Genomic DNA, 15,703 nt, shown 5'->3' with positions numbered 1-15,703 from the left:
AGCACGTCAAAACAACTCCCCAAAGCGTGAAACTTGGCTGGGGAATGGTAATTCCACTGCCATGATACTTGCATGCCAGATGTATAGCTTATCATCATGTCTGTCTGTCTGCCTACCTGTCTGCCTACCTGCTGTTATTCCAGGACCAATTTTTTAAGGACAAATACAATTTGTATGTTCCTACCTCTGGCTTTGGAGCAGTAAGTGGGATCTAAACATATGAGGATTGCTCAGGAAGGGAAGCCTACTAGCTTGGAGTGGTTGGTGATGCAAGATAGGAGAATAATCTTTTGGTCAGTTAGGTTCATGGTTGTATTTTGCTTACTGTAGAAGTTCTCCCACTGAGATGAGTACGTGCATGGGCAGGTGGAAGGCCCCACTCCAGGCTAGCATTACCCAGAGCACCTTCCCACCTTTCTGAAGAGCAGTGACAAACAGATCTCGAGCTTTTCCTGCCAGAAAACGCATTGCATCGTATTCTGCTGAGACCCAGCCTTCATAGCGCACACAGAAAATTACTGCTCGGTAATTCCACAAGGAAATGGAGAAATGAAATCCAAATACGACGAACACCTCCTAGGCCTTCAGCATTGATCTGTGCTGATCAGTACAAGCTGATGAACGAGGTGTAAGAAATCAGGCTGGGGAGCTCCCCACCCTCTCCTATGTGGTTCTCCGGACATACATCGCTGAGCTTGCTGCGTACAGGAGTCTTTGAGAGTGAATGCATTTGTGGATTTCATGCCTGCAAACTTGATGGTTACCCCAGTATGCACAGAATAAAGAAGGCTTAGAAATGCTGATGAAGTTAGTTAGTATACTGGAACATTCCTGTAGATTTCTATAAGTTCAGGAAAAAAAAACTGTAAAAAATTATACTCCCTAGTAATTTCCAGGGCTAAAGGCTGAGCTCACTTCCAGTAGTGCAGCTGCTGTAAATTTATACTAATTAGCAGTAGTCTGAGTAATTTGGGGTGTAGTTAATGTTTTGGCATTGGTGTGCTTGTTTGTTTTTCTCTTTGGAGGATTAGGGGGAAATATATCTGTGCTGCACATTGGAGCTGGGAGCGGGAGGGGGGTTCTGTTGCTCATTTTGGACCAGATTTCCCAGCTGTACAGTGTGTCTGCACAAGCAAAGTTCGGGACATAGCCAAGGGCTTGTGCACAGACCCCCTGAATCCCAAGGAAGCCACAGCAGCTCGGTCCTTTGGGTATTTTGTGTTTCTGGAGACAATCCCAACGCTGTCTGTGGGCAAGTGTAGGTCTCTCAGGAGCACAGTGTGCTATCAGCAGCACTGCTGTCACAAGAAGCACCCAGATCAGGCAGATATGAGCTTCAGGATGAAGCCTCATCCATAAAGTAATCTTGATCCATAGGTATTTTTTGCCTGGGCTTAAATTTAGTGATTTCAGACTAGTTTGCCATGCAGGATGTCTGTCTGTCTGGTTCTCCTTCCATTGCTGGACACAACCAGTGCTGTACCAGCACCCATCCTATTCTCTGCACTGGGGTGTTGCTGCATGGATGAATTAATGATGTAACCAGGAATGAACTGAGTACAGAAATCTGTACCCATGTCACCCAGCAGGAAGCTTCACACTGTACCACTTGATGCTGTGCTTGGTTTCAAAGGTCTGGCACTTAATAGGGATGAATCTGTCCTGGTCACCTGCTCTGCAGGAGTTGTGGAGACCCAGCTAAGGTCAGAACCACAGTGCTAAGCTCATCGTGTGCATTTATCAGGGCTAAGACATCAAAAAATCAGAAAGTTTAAGCTGGTTGTCTAGGCTCTCTGTGCTCTCAGTGGTTGGGTAGGGGCTAGTCAACCCTACTGCTTTAGGAGGTGTCTTAGGACTGGACAAAATACCCTCCCCAGTCTCTCTCTCGATTTCAGAGGGATCCTGGTGTAACCAGGGTGGGCTAAATGCCTAGCCAAGGGATTGTGAAGGAGGGAAGGGTCCCATGCAGCCAGCCAGTAGCAAGACAGGAGCGGAGCCCAGGTTTTGTAATTTCCCAGTTCCCAGGGCTTCAACCTTGTTTATTATCCTAATATCCCCCATCACCTTGGTTTATAAGCATCCCACTTCAAATAAAAGAGAGGAGGGATGTCACACGTGACTTTGCTGCATGCGCAGTTCCCCCTTAGTTTGACGTCAGAGCCCTGCTACTGGAAGGTAAGGGAGGGGTGACAGCACGGGGAGGGACCACCTGCATCACCGAGCACAGGCGCTCACAATTACAGGTGACCATGTAATAGCCGCTTAATCCAGAGGGGTCCCCAGAACATCCACTGCATACGCTGCAGGCCATAAAACACTTCCCAACACCCTATAACAAATTTAAGACCCTTAGTACAAAAGACCAAAAGCCACAAAAACTCTAACATGCAGGAGAGATCAAGGGCATTGCCAGTGTCCCAGGTCCCGGCAGTAGCAGGGAAATTGTTAGGTGAAAATGTCCAGATGATCTTAGGAAGTGGACCATGGCCCACCCTACAGAGGAAAGCAAGAAAACCTTACCAGCCCCTGCCAAATCTGACCCGAGGGGAAATTCTTTCCTGAATACGGGCCAAAACCCAAAGTAATTGCACATGTAGTCTTTAAAAATGGATTTTATTTAGGAGAAACACATTGTCATCATCATCCTGTAAACTGCGCCAAATGTGCACTAAGGACTTCCCGTAGAAGTAGAAATTGAAAGGCTATTTTATTTTTTTATTCTGCAGAAATGCAGCAATGAGTAAGGTGGCTCCATCCCACCACAACCTGGTTGGAGGCCCCTCTGCAGGTACCCCAGATAGCTCAGGGGAAGAGGCATTGCTCAGCTGGAGCTCTTTTTTTCTCTCACCAGGGTCCCCAGACAGCTAGGGTGTATTGGATTTATGGCTTACAATCAATCTCAGCCTTTTGAAAGGGTGACAGAGCTTTGTGGAGGGTTTACTTGAGGTCCTGGTCTGAGGAGCCCTGCTTGGTGTTGGTACATCTGCTGTGGTGGGTTTTGCACAGTGCAGCTCCTCTCTGCTTCACACAAAATTTTCTGTGATGCACAGAGCTTGTAAAAGTCCTAAGTGCCACTTAAATCTAACTGAGGGATACTGAAGGACCTGTTCTTAGGGCAAATTTGCTTCTGTTTCCTGCAGTCCCAACCCAGTTTCTCTTTTTTCCTTCTCTGTGATTTGACTTTCTACTCTTGGTTATGGCAGTAATTGCAGTGAGAGCTATCTAGGCTGCAGTTTAACAGTGTCTGTAGAAGGATACAGATTTTAGAGTGTTTTCTAGGAAGGCTTACCCAAATTAAAGGGCTGCTGAGTCTCCAGCATTACTAATGTAGCCAGCTATATGCTCTGGATAGAGTCAAGACCAGGGCTGGGAAGGCACGAGCAGATGCTTCTTAATCTCTTAGATCCTAAACTGCTGTATTATGAAAGGGCACACCATTCTTCAAAGCATGGCCCTAAATGGCACAGAGCCATTGGGCTTGGACTTTCCAAGCTCCTGGCTGGTGTCTTAGGCACAACTGCCCTTGGCAGATGTGGGGATTGGTGCTGACATGACTGGCCTGTGCCCAGAGCTCACCAGGAAACTGCTTTGGTACTGCCTGCGAGCATGGGACGTGTGCTGGTTCCAGGTGTAATAAGGACACTTATGCACTAGGGACTGCACAGACACCACCAAAACCAACTCAGGAGCTACCCAACGGGATGAGCCGCAGCTGTTACACTCGGGGTTATGGAGGACCATCAGGGCTGTAGGTATTTGCAGCCCAGTGGTGTTGAAGTGGCCACCTAACTATTGGTTGTATCGTGATAGTGGTGGTGCGTGCAGAGGACTGATATTTCCAGTGCCATGGGTGCTGTGAGCACTCCCTGGTGCAGCTGTGGGACAAGAAGCTGGGGCAGGGGGTCTGCAGCTGGGGACTTCCATAGAGTGAGGATGCAGCCCTACTGAACATCTTCCCTGCTCCGCCCGGTGACCTCCTCTCTGTTTCAGCTTTGTCCCCAGGACAGTGGCTTGCAGGCAGCCTAGGCAGGGCTGTGGCTTTTGGTCCAGCAGCGTGCTTCTCCTCCAAAATCTGCTGGCAGAAAACCTCTGGCAGAGGCAGCGCTGTGAGCAGCAGTGGTTTGTGTGTGCCTGGCTGCCCAGTGGTGATTCTCTGAGACAGGAGTTGGTTCAAGTGGAGGTGCAACTTCACGGCTCCTCCTGGCCCCCAGTCTGTTCTCAGTTGGCATCCAGGACATGCTTCCTTCTGAATTCACTGTCAGGATGCTCAGGCTGGCTGCTGAGCAGGCTGAGCTTTCTGGCAGCTTGGCTTTGATGGGAGTCTTACTGCAGGCTCCCTTCTCTTGCCTGCTGAGAGCCAGGAGTAGCATGATCCTTCTAGGAGCTGCTGCAGGGGAAGGGACAGCCCTGTGCCAGCCCTCCCAGCCCACATTGCCCTTCCCAAATCCCACCAGCTCTTTCCTTGCCCAGTTATCATGGCAAAACCAAAAAAGACAAGATTTAATGACAGCTAAGCCATTACAGTCAAAGAGCCAAGTGTTGCTGAGTGTTGGCATCAATATTTTTAATAGGAGGATTTTATATATATATATATGTGCATGAGTATTTGGAAAGAAGAGGCTAAAAGCAAAAGTCAGTGTTAAGTACAAGCAAACATAAAAGAAATAAAAATAGCCCGGGTTGGACTGGGTGAGGAGAAGAGGAGGTCGCACTATTTACATTAAGTGTGACATTTAAATGGAGGGTGAACTTGATGCTTTGACAGGACCGTGCGCATCCCCTCCAGAGCCTGCTCCCGCAGAGCAGCAGCCACACGGCTTTCCCTGCTGGTGATCTCTTGTTAATTTGAGTGCTCCTCTTGGGTGCAGGGAAAATTCAGTGAGAAGAGGGATCATGAGCTATTTTCCAAAATTCCTGCGTCAGTATCGAGCTGCTCTGCTACTGGGGACTTGATTTTGGAACTGATGCACTCTTCATTCCTCTCTGTGAGAAAAACGTATTAAAGGACGCGCTTGAGTGTCACCCTTTTTAATGAAGACCTGTGAAAGCTGGCTTGGCTTTGAGGTATCTGTCTGGACTTTGGAAGGGTTCAGTTCTTCCGTGTTCAGAACCTGCTGAGCCTCAAGGCTGGATCTGAAGCTTGTTGTGGGTCCCCAGTCACTGGGGCCAGATCTTTGCCTGTTTTCATGGGGTTTGTCTTTCTCCCAGCCACAGAGTGGCCAAGGGGAACCTGAGCATCATCTCCTTCCAATCCACTGCAGGGAAAGCACGCATGGCAAATGGAGTGACAAAAAGTGTGAGCATACAGTTCTCTGTACTTCGTGAAGAAAAAAATAGAAACCAAGAAACCCACAAACCCACCCAATTTCCACTTCTCTGTGATTCCAAGTGGACAGTTTGATGCGGTGAGATGTGTTCGGGCTCTGCCGAGTGGGGCCACCCTGCCGGTGCTGCTGGAGTGGGTCTATCCAGGGACAGTCCCCAGTGCTTCCCTGCACCCCATGTGGCTGTAACCCCAACCCAGCCTGCCAGGCAGAGCCCTCTGCAGGCATTAATAACCCGGGGAAGGTTCCTGGTGCTGCAGGCAGAGCAGGCCTTGCTGCGCTCTGAGTCCTGCGCCAGTCGTAGGGGTCAAGCTAATGCTGACACTGGGCCCTTTGATTGTGCTTGATTCATGTGCGTACACCACTGGTAGGTCAGATGGGCCGTTAATCCCCCAACCCTTCCCCCTTCCCCAGGAAAAAAAAAAAAAAAAAAAAAAAAAAAAAGGGGGGGGGGGAAGGAAAATGAGAAATAAGTTTAGCGGGCGACTTCCCAGCTCATTTTGAGGCTTGTGATGTGAGCTGGCTCCAAGGTCTGGTTGCTTAGGATTGAGGATGTTTTCTGTGCTCTTTGGGTTTTGTGGTAGCCTGGTGATTGAAAAGCACAGGAGGAGAAAAGTGGAGCTGATGTGAGCAGTGGATCTGGGACTGGCAGATCCTCTCAGGAACGGGTAGTGGCTGCTGAGCCCTATGGCAGGTCTGGGGGTGCCCTGGGATATACAAACAGAGATTAAATTCCTATTTACATTTATATTTCTATTTACATTCGTGTTTATTTAAATTTCTATTTAAATTCTGCACCCGGTGGGCAGGAGGAGGCAGAGTCGTGCAAAACAGCGCATCCCCACCCGTTGCCCATACATAAGAGAGCTTTAGTCCATTCATTTCCTTTCTTCGTGATTTTTTAATTGATTTACTTAGTGTTACAGCTCATGAAATGAATCGGGTGTCATGGGGAGCCCCCGTCGGCAGTTTAGAGGTTTCTTCTGCCAGGACACAGGGGGCTGGGGCAGCCCCGAGGTGGGATTTCTGCGGGGGTCGTCGGGCTGGGAAATTCCGAGATTGGGGCTGGAAATGGGGGGGCTGGGGCCCTGACACCCCCCTGGAGGGCTGAAAATAGCCAAGCTCCGGGCTGGGGAAGCTGGTGTGGGCAAATGCCCAATTAGGGAATCTTTGTCAGATTCGGGCAAGCCGAGATAAGTTTCTTTTATCAGCCTATAAAAATACCACTTTCACTTATCTGGAGCTACCTACGCTGCGCAGCTGCAGGAGGGGGGGGAGAGGAGGGGTTACGGAAGGGCTTGGGGGGGTGCAAAACCATTTTGTGCTCCTCAGCGAGCCTTCTTCCCCTCCTCTTCCACCCCTTGCAGTGGTGCCAGGGCACGAGTGGGCTCGGGTCGCAGCACGGAGGGCACCCCCCATCCTTTTCCCTTTTATTTTTCCATTTTCCCCCAAGCATTGCGCTCTGGCTGAGCCCATGCGTGCTTAGGGCAAGGCTCCGGGGATCCCGTGGCACCCATGGGTGGGCGTGAGCCCACTGGGTGGGGGGCACCCACGAATGCGGGTGCGTACCAAGAACCCCACTTCGGGTGCGTAGCTGTTGGCTGGGTGCCCAACCGTGCACGCATTTTTTTTTTCCCCCTTTTTTTCTGTGTTTCCATACAAATTCTCAGCCCCCCGCAGCTGGCACCCCGAGGCCAAGGGGCTCTCAGCCGGCCGTCTGTCCGGCCCCTGGGTGGCTGGAGGCACGGGGGGGGGGGGTTAAAAAAAAAACAGAAGACGTCGTGCATCTGGGCGAGATCCGCCCTGCACGCATCTCCCCAGGAATACCCACACGCAAACAGAGGATCAAGACGTGGAGAGAGTGCTAACATGCATTCCTACTGTGGGAAAACATGCTGCACTTTGATTATTTTCTCTGTGGTTTCCAGTCTATTTGGGCTGGAGGAAAACGATCAGATACAGCGTGGAGGGGGGAAAAAAAGGTCAGGCGTCTAAAGCCAAATGACTGCTTTCGAGGCTTTTTAGGGGAGAGTGTCGGTGGAGGGAAAAGATGATGGAAAAGGCGGGCTAAAGTTCGGTTTTGGGTTAAAATCCCCCAGTCGGGTCAGCCCAGGTGGGGCGTCTTCCTCACCCCTTGTCCCCTCGAGGTCGGGGGGGAACGAAAATAGCCCCTTGCTATTTTTTTTTTTAAGGCAGAACAAACAAATCCAGCTGGCACGGGCAAGCTCAAAGCCGCTCCACGGATATCCCCACCGTCGCGGGGGGGCCGTTAGGTAAATTTTAGCCATCGGGGCTGGAGGGTTAGACCGGGGAGAAGCGTTTCTCTTCGGATTTGGGCAGGCAAAACTTTGCACGGGATTTTTTTTCCTATCCCCTTTCGAGGAATAAACGCCGTCCCCGCCGCGGGTGGGACGCGGAGGCTGGCAGCGGGGGGACACGGAATGGGGGGGACAAGGGGAAGGGGCAGCCCCCAGGGCAGCCTGTCCCATCGGTCCCGTACCTTTCGCACAGATTTGCTGGAAGGGCTTGGAAATTCTTTTCCAAATATAGCCCCGGAGCGCCCGTGTCCCCCCGCCTCCTCCCGGTGCCCTTCACCAGCGCAGCCCCCACCCGGGCCGTGCCCGGTAGCCGAGGGGGGGAAAGCTGGGTAGCCTCAGGGGTCGAGCCTTCCACGCAAAACACGCGTGGAAAGCCGCCGAGCCCAGCTGCTCTTCACTTTTCCTGGGAAATTGATTATTTTATTTTATTTATTTATTTATTTTGAGGGGGAGAAGGGGATGTTGCGGTCCCCATGTTTGAATTTTCGTGTCCTCCGGGCTTGGGGGGGGGGGCACTGCTGTCACCTCCTGTCCCTTCCTTCCCGAAGCAGGGCACCTTCCACGCCTGCCGTGATACCCACGCAGCGGAGGGCCAAGAATTTCCTCTCGTAACCACGCGGCCTAACCAAAAACTGGGAAATCCCACCCAAAAGTCCTTGGAGAAAAAAAGGGCGCAGTGCTGGTGTGGGGGGAACGCCCAAAGGAAACGCTCAGCTCCGGGGCTTGGGGGGAGGACTGAATTTTGGGGAGAGAGCCCCCCAGCACCATTCCTGTCTTCGAGGGGGATTTTGCCGGATTTCTCCCATTTTTGGACCACTGATGCCTGTGTGGTGGGGGACAAGGAGGGGACAGCACTTCTCTGCCGGGGGAGCCGAACCCCCTGCCAGCACCTGGAGCGGGGGCACCCCTCCCGGGGAGCCTTCAAAGATCATTTTAGCAGCGCGTTTCGTTGTAATATATATTTTTATATATTTTTTTCCATTATGAAAGGCTCCGCCTGGGTTGTTTCTCCCCCATCACGTTTTTATAGTGAGATCAAGGATAAGCTTGTTGCGTTGTGGTGGCGAGTCGTTAGTTTCCCCCCCCCCCCTTTTTTTTTTTCCTTTTTTTTCTAAACTCTCTTTGGGGTAAAGCTCTAAGAAGTTTGCTGTTCGCCCGGTGCAATTAAGAGGGAGAGGGAGCGAGATCTTGATTGCTTCTGCTCGTTCTGATCGCTTCGCAGGCGGGGGGGGGAGAGGCGGGCGGGAATTGATTTTAGATTTCTCTTTTATGTCGGGTCTGGTTTCTGGTGATTAAATTTCTCTCTTATGTGGACTGAACCTACGGATAACTGATTAATAACATGCCACTTGGCGCCAACACGGGGTCTCGAGGCCTTTAATCGGCAAGATGCACAAGAGAACAGAGAGAAACACAGAGCAGGACAAACTCCACCAACTATTTTAGCCTGCTGTTCTCTGCCTCGGCGGATTTTTTTTTTTCATCTATTCAGTATTTCCTGCTAAACTCGTAAACTTTATTTGATTTACAGCTATTTCATGAACCTGCTTAAACTAACATGTGTTCCGTCTTGTCCAACTGAATCATAAAAAACAATCTTGGATCCAAACGAGATTTTTTTTTTTTTTTTTTTTTTTTTTTAAGAAACAAGTTATTAATGACAGAAAATAGGCATTGTCTCGAACGGCGGCTGCTCCGGCCTCCGGGGGCCGGCAGCCGAGGGGGGAACCGGGCTCGGAGCCGCAGGTAGTGCCCGGGTTCTCGGCTCCACCGGGGGAGGGCTTTGCGCGGAGGTTTGAGCTCTTTTCTTTATTTTTTTTAATTATTATTATTCCAAAGCATAAAATATTTATTCTTTGGAAGTGAACGGTTTCCAAGCGCATGGGACCCAAAAAGTGCTTTCCAGAGCTGCGCTGGCAGCCTGCAAATGCACGGGCAAGAAAGCAAAGACACCAGGCTGCTTCCAAAAAAACAGCTGCTGGGCACGAAAAGAGCTGTTGATATTGTCTTAAATACGGGAAAACATCCTTTTTTTTGGGGGGGTGTGCAAAGCCACCGCTACATCTAGACCAAAATAGACAAGGACGTACCTAGCTTGAACGCTTAATATAGGAGAAACAGGTATAAATATATGGCGATGTATATTATATATATTTATTACATATTTAGGGGAGAGCGCATGTGTGTGCATGAAATGGTCTTCACCCAGCCGAGTGTCACCCCGAACAGCCCTTTGCATCCAAACTCTCAGCCCCATTCCTCATATCCGCGGGGAAAAAAACCCTTGGGGACAGAGACCTGCAGCCCCCAGCCCCCGAACCAATTTCGGTGCTGCAGCGCAGGGCTCTGAGATTTACAGATCGCGGCCTCATCCAACACTTGCACAAGGGGCAAGGCTATGGATGGGGGAGGAAAGGTTCGTTTTTTCCTGGTCTCTTCATTCTGTGAATATTTCACATTATTATTGTTGTTATTGATATTATTATTATGCGCCTAAAGTTAGCTGGGGAGCACCACCACACCGTCCCAATTAGGAGCCGTTTGGGTAACACATAGGAGCCGTATTTTCACCGCGAGGACAACGCGGATTTGGGGGATGCCCCTGCCACCCGCCCGAAGCCGGGACCTGGCAGTTCCCAGCCGCTGTCCCCGGGATGGGAGTGGAGCTGGGGACCGCATTCGCCTTTCTGGGTGTTGGGGAGGGGATCCGGACCCCAAATCGCGTGGTGGTCCCGTTATTATCAAGGATGCCTTCAGCCAGGCTTGGCCACGCTTTCGCTCTGCGTTATTTAGGGCAGGGGAAAGAAATAGGACGGGGACGGGGAAAATGAGGGGAAACGGGGAAAAGGAGAAAGAAGGCGAGAGGAAATAGAAAGGGGGAGAGTGAAAAAAAAGAAAAAAGTGTTGGGAAGTAAGGGAGAGAGAACACGTGGCGGGGCGACGGCGCTGCGCCGTGCCCGGGGTGCTGTCCCCACTCCCGTCCCTTGTCCCCCCTGGGGCCGGGGCCGTGCTGCGGCACAGGAGGGGACGGATGAAGCTGGCAGGTGGCCCTGGGGTGGCCTCGGGCCCCTCTCCCCAGCCCAGCCCGGGCCATCCCGCCCCCGGCTCCCCCGCCAAGGTCAGTGCAAGATCACTTTCAGCGAAAGGCACGGGGCGCTGAAGACTTTCCCCCTCTTGCCCCCTTCAGCTTTCTTCCCAGGGCGAGAGTGAGGCCTTATCTTCTTTTATTTTCTCCTTCGGCCCGAGATAAAGCCCTGATTGACACCCTGTTTGGCGATGGCAGATTAGCGTTTCTATTCTAGCATCAATAATGCGCTTCGCTCCATCGGGACGCATTGATTGGGGCGGGGAGGGGGATGCTGAGCACCCCGTGCCAAAAGGTTACCCTCCGAGCTGGCTCCCTGAAAAGGGGGGAAATGAGAAAAAAGCCCAGTCCCCATTCCTTGGGCAGCACTGTGCGAGTAGGAAAATCTGGGGAGGGGACCGAGCCCCGGGCACCCCTCGGGATGCAGTTAAAATGCCTTTTTGGAGGCGGAGAGGGCTGGGAGAATGGGTCTCTCTTGCTCCGGGGATGCTTCTAGCCTGATTTTGGGACTCCTTCACCCGCTCCCCGGTTGCTAGCTGGGACTTGCAGGGGGGAAAAAGGGGAAAAAAAAGGGATTTCCATCCCACGGGCACGCGTGGGAGGCAGCGCTGGTGCCTGCACAGCGCCGCGTTTTGCAGCCCTGCCTCTGCCCCGCTGGTTATTTTTCATTTTCGTCAGTGTTTTAAAGCCTGGACTTTTCCTGGGAAATTAATGGGCTGGGAGGAGGGGGTGTTTTTTAATTGCAAACTTTTTTTTTTTTTTTTTAAGTATTAAGAAGGGCGGGAAGAAAGACCCGAAACCACAAACTTTTGAAGAAAAATGCCGTTCACCTGTAATAACGAAAAATCAAACAAAAAGTTCGACCCAGGTATCTACACCAAAGGCTCTTATAAACGTAGAAATTCTCGACCACCGAAAGTGGAAATGGTGAGACGACGAGAGCTATGTTTGTGTTACTTTGAGACAAACATCTTTCTGACAAACCCTCAAATCAATACAGGGAGCCACTGCCCCCCACCCCTCCCAAAAAAAAAAAAAAAAAAGGAATAAAAAGAAGAGTGAATGGACCAAAGTACTTCCAGAGAGGATGATTATTTAAAATACTTGTTTTCTCCCAGGTGCGTATTTCGCCAAAGCGGGTATGCGGCCAAAAAAAAAAAAAAAAAAAAAAAAAAAAATTAGAAATAAAAGAGGGAAGAATTGGTCGGAGAGAAGTAAATTACCTAAAAGTGGAAAAAATATATTCTTGCTATGGGGGAGCTGGAAAAAAAAATGGAGTTAGAGAGCCAAAAATGCTGCAGTATATAGGTTTTATAAGCTCCGAGGCGGTCAGCGGCGCACTGCCCCGGCCCTGGGCAGGGGCGCTCCCGGGGAGCTGCAGCGGAAAGGCTCCGGGCTGTGGTGCGGCCCCAAAAAGCGGCTTTAAAGGCAGCGAGTAGGGCTGGGGGGCGAGGTCTCGCTCCGCACTATTTCTTACTGCTGACACCTCGACCCCACTGCAAACCGGCACCCCGGCCGTGCCCCCCTGCCGCCTCCTCTCCAGGGTGAAACCCGCCAGGAGAAACCTCGAGGGCCCCCCTGCCACCCTCTGAAGGCGACGAGGAGGCGGGGGGGGGATCCACCGGGCTCCAGCCATGCCACCCCCAAAAGCGGGGGCTCCCCGTGGTCTGCGACCCCCGGGCGCGGGGAGGCCGGGCCCGGGTTGAGGGGGCCTGATTCTGCGCTGGTGGAGAGGAGCTGAGAGAGCCGGGGGGGGCTGAGAGGGCTCCCCCACCCGGCCACGCACCCCCGGCCCACACAGGTAAGTGCCCACGGTGAGGGGGGATGCTTGGGCCCGTGGCTGCTGAGGGATGCTTGGGGATTTCCGCGAGTGCGGGAACCTATAGCGCCTATAGATCGGTGTATAGGCGGTGCGCGCACATCTGTCCGCTCCCCAGCTTTTTTTTTTTATTATTTTTTTTATTTTTTTTGGGGTGTGCACGGCTTTGCACGCACTCTGGGGAGCGAGCAGCGGGATCCAAGAGGGTGGAGGCGGATTTCTGCTTGTGCTCACCCAAAATGCGTGCGGGAAATATAGTTGGGAATGGAAAGAGCCCCGCGTGGGTAGCGGCGGGGGCACGGGTGGCTTGCACACGCGGAAATGCTGCTGTGTACGTGTGCACGGCGGCCTCGTTATTTGCACGTGTGTCTTGGCGATGCGCGTGTCCGGGCATCCATACAGCTCTTATATTCTCTCTCACCGATGTCTTTCTGCACGCGTGTGCGTCCCACGTGCAGCCTCCATGTATAAAATTTGCATCATTTCTTTATCGAGGACACGGCCCCGTGCCTGCGTGGTTTATTTTTTTGGCAAACCGCGCGTGTGTTCGCCCCCGGGCGTGCGCGCACACCTCTGGGTCACGTATATATATATATTTATATATTTATATATATATAGGCTCCTATATGCTGCCGCTCTGCTCCGACTGCTTGGGTTTGGCCCGTTATAGGGCCGCGTTTGGCGGCTCCAAAGCAGCAGGGCAGGCATTGCAAAGGGCATGATCGTCCCTAGGCTGCCGGGGGGGGGGGGGTGAGGGGGTTCGCCCTCCCCACCCCTCATTTGAACGGGTGTTCCCAACTGAAGGCCATGCAGGGTAAATGGGGGCCGGGTGGGGGGGCTTCTCCTCCCCGAACCCCTCTTTTTTTTTTTTTTTTTTTCCCATCCTCTCGGCTGCTTTTTGCCAGGGCCTGCTTCCCGAGGAGCCCCGAGTGTCGGCAGGGCTGGGGGGGGACCCTTTTTGGGAACACTTACCCGGTGTCCAGATCCTGCAGCAACTTCTCGCTCTTCCTTAGGTGATGCTCTTTATTTTCTCTCTCCCTATTTCTCCTCCTCCTCTTCCTCCTCCTCCTCTCTCTCTTTTTTTTTTTTTCTGTTGGAGGAAAGAACGTTTTAAGCATCTTTGGTGAAAAGTTTGCTGCAAGCTGCCGCGACTGCATCGCAAAAATCCCCGCAGGTTAATAGGAAAGGCGCTGGGACGCAGGGAGCGCCGCGGCTCCTCTGCAGCCACTGGCTGCGCTGGAGGGATTTGGGGGTTTGGGGCTTTTTTTTTTTTTTTTTTTCCTTGTCAATCTCATTTGGCAAATAATCGCCTCGATTTACTACATTTTTTTTTTTTTTTTTTTTTTTTAATCACAGCAAATAATTGGTTCCCGAAGCACGCTTGAATCTGTGCAAATAACCAGGTTATCATTTACTATATATAGCCCAGAGTGTTTGCTTCCAGAGGTGCCTGAGCATTCATTTGACAAGTTTCCTGCTCACTCTAATAGCGTCTTTTTTTTTTTTTTTTTTTTTTTTTAATTAAAAATTAAGCTGAACAATGCCAATACGGTTGGATTAACCGGGCTGCTCCTGATGAAGCGGGAGCTTTGCTACTGGTTTCCCCTTTTTCCGCCCCAAGAAAGAGTGGGTTTTCCTGGAGTTTCCAGCGACTCCGTGCCTGCTTGGGTGACACACACACATATATAACATGCACTCCGTCACACCCACATATATACATGTGTGTGCGTTGTGTGTCTTATATATTCATGTCTATACGTGCACTCGCATCTATATGGGAGGGTGCGCACACGCAGAGGAGCACGGCCAGCCTCGGCGTAGTTTGCGTTGCGCCGGTTTCTTTGGAAAAAAAAAAGAAAAAAAAAAGGAAAGAAAAAAAAAAAAGAAAGAAAAAAAAAAAACAGGAATCTCACTGATAGGGCTTTAAAAGAGGAGAATAATACAAATTAACCTTCCATTACTGCTGCAGTCAACCATGACAGAATAGGCCAGTTGCGTGGTTGGTGACGTCTCCGTGTCCTATAGGAGCAAAGCTCGTGAGATAGCAGCTATCGCCTTGAACTCTCTTTATTTTATTGGAGTATGGCTGGTAATAAACAGTAATATTTAATTTGTCTGAGACCACAAATCGGCTTCTAGCTGGAAGGCTCCTTCGCATTGACATTACAGTCCTAGAGAGCCTGGACTTGTGGTCCTTTTCCCAGCTTTTTTTTTTTTTTTTTTTTTTTTCCTCCTTCTTCACCCCCCCCAACCTGCAGACGGAAATAAATTCGATTTATTTGCATCGTTTTCAACTTGTCTTCAAGGTGTTTGAGAGCTAGTGTGGCATTGGAGAGGTGAGTGCTTGCTTTGCGCTAGCAGTGCTTTCAGGCAGCGGGCAGCAGCCGTGCTCCTGCAAACTTCGAGATTTTCACTTTTCCCTTTCTTTCTGGCGAGGGGAGGTGGTGATCTCTCTCGCTCCCAGCTGCGGGCAACCTTTTTCCCTCGCTGCTCGGATTTATTTTTTAAGGAGAAAAAAAAATCTCGGGCTCGCTGGCTGTTTGGGGAACCTTCCCCTAGCAGCCGTTGCTTTCCCCTCGGCCCGGCTTTCCCCCAACCTGGACGGGAGCTGCTGCTTTTCTTGTTTCCCCCCCAATTTGCACCTTTCCGAGGGCGGCCAGGGAATGGAAGGGCTCCTCCAGCATTCGCCATGCCAGCACCCAGGCCGGGGCTTGGGGCTGCGGCACCCGCGGGGGAAGACCCGCCCGGTTTGCTCCTTCGTTTGTTTGTGTTTGGAAGGGCTCCACGGCTCGTTTCCCTCTAAAAATAATGAAATATGGGACTAGCTTTGTTCTGTTTGTTTAAGTAGCGTTCGTTGGCTAATTCTCTGCGGCTACAAGTGCAGTTATTTTATTATTCTGATTTGCAACCGTTTAGCGTGTGCTGGATCTCCTCGAGTCGCTGTGGAACTGGCGTGCGCCCGGGAAGGGTTTGGGAGATGCCAAATTTACACCCACACATGCCCCCCCTCCCCCCGGAGCCTCTCACCCCCGCGGACTTTTCGCCCGGTGCCTTTTTTTATTTTTATTTTTTTGCTCACCTCCAACTTTTCGGGGGGCTGCGGCGTTATCGCGCCCTGCGAGGGCTCGGAGCAAGGCTCGATTTGCTGAAACTTCGG

The 15,703-nt window shown here is 51.3% G+C and overlaps 1 protein-coding gene across 5 annotated transcripts in view; it reads left to right on the top strand.

Moving 5' to 3' along the window:
• TBX5 (T-box transcription factor 5) overlaps positions 1-15,703 on the top strand; it is a 125,807-nt gene that overhangs the window by 72,014 nt on the left and 38,090 nt on the right. Inside the window, exon 1 of one of the 5 annotated variants that reach the window (XM_084491695.1) lies at positions 12,223-12,528. The exons of 3 other annotated variants lie outside the window; for them this stretch is intronic. The gene's annotated coding sequence lies outside the window, so the exon portion shown is untranslated. Of the gene's footprint in view, positions 1-12,222; positions 12,529-14,733; positions 14,883-15,703 lie in introns of those variants that run through there. One more of the 5 variants, XM_084491696.1, reaches the window with a different exon arrangement.

The sequence above is a fragment of the Aythya ferina genome (genome assembly GCF_964211825.1).
Source record: "Aythya ferina genome assembly, chromosome: 17".
Classification (NCBI taxonomy): domain Eukaryota; kingdom Metazoa; phylum Chordata; class Aves; order Anseriformes; family Anatidae; genus Aythya; species Aythya ferina.
The sequence above is the reverse complement of the archived record's forward strand: the minus strand, read 5'-3'. Positions and strand labels throughout refer to the sequence as shown.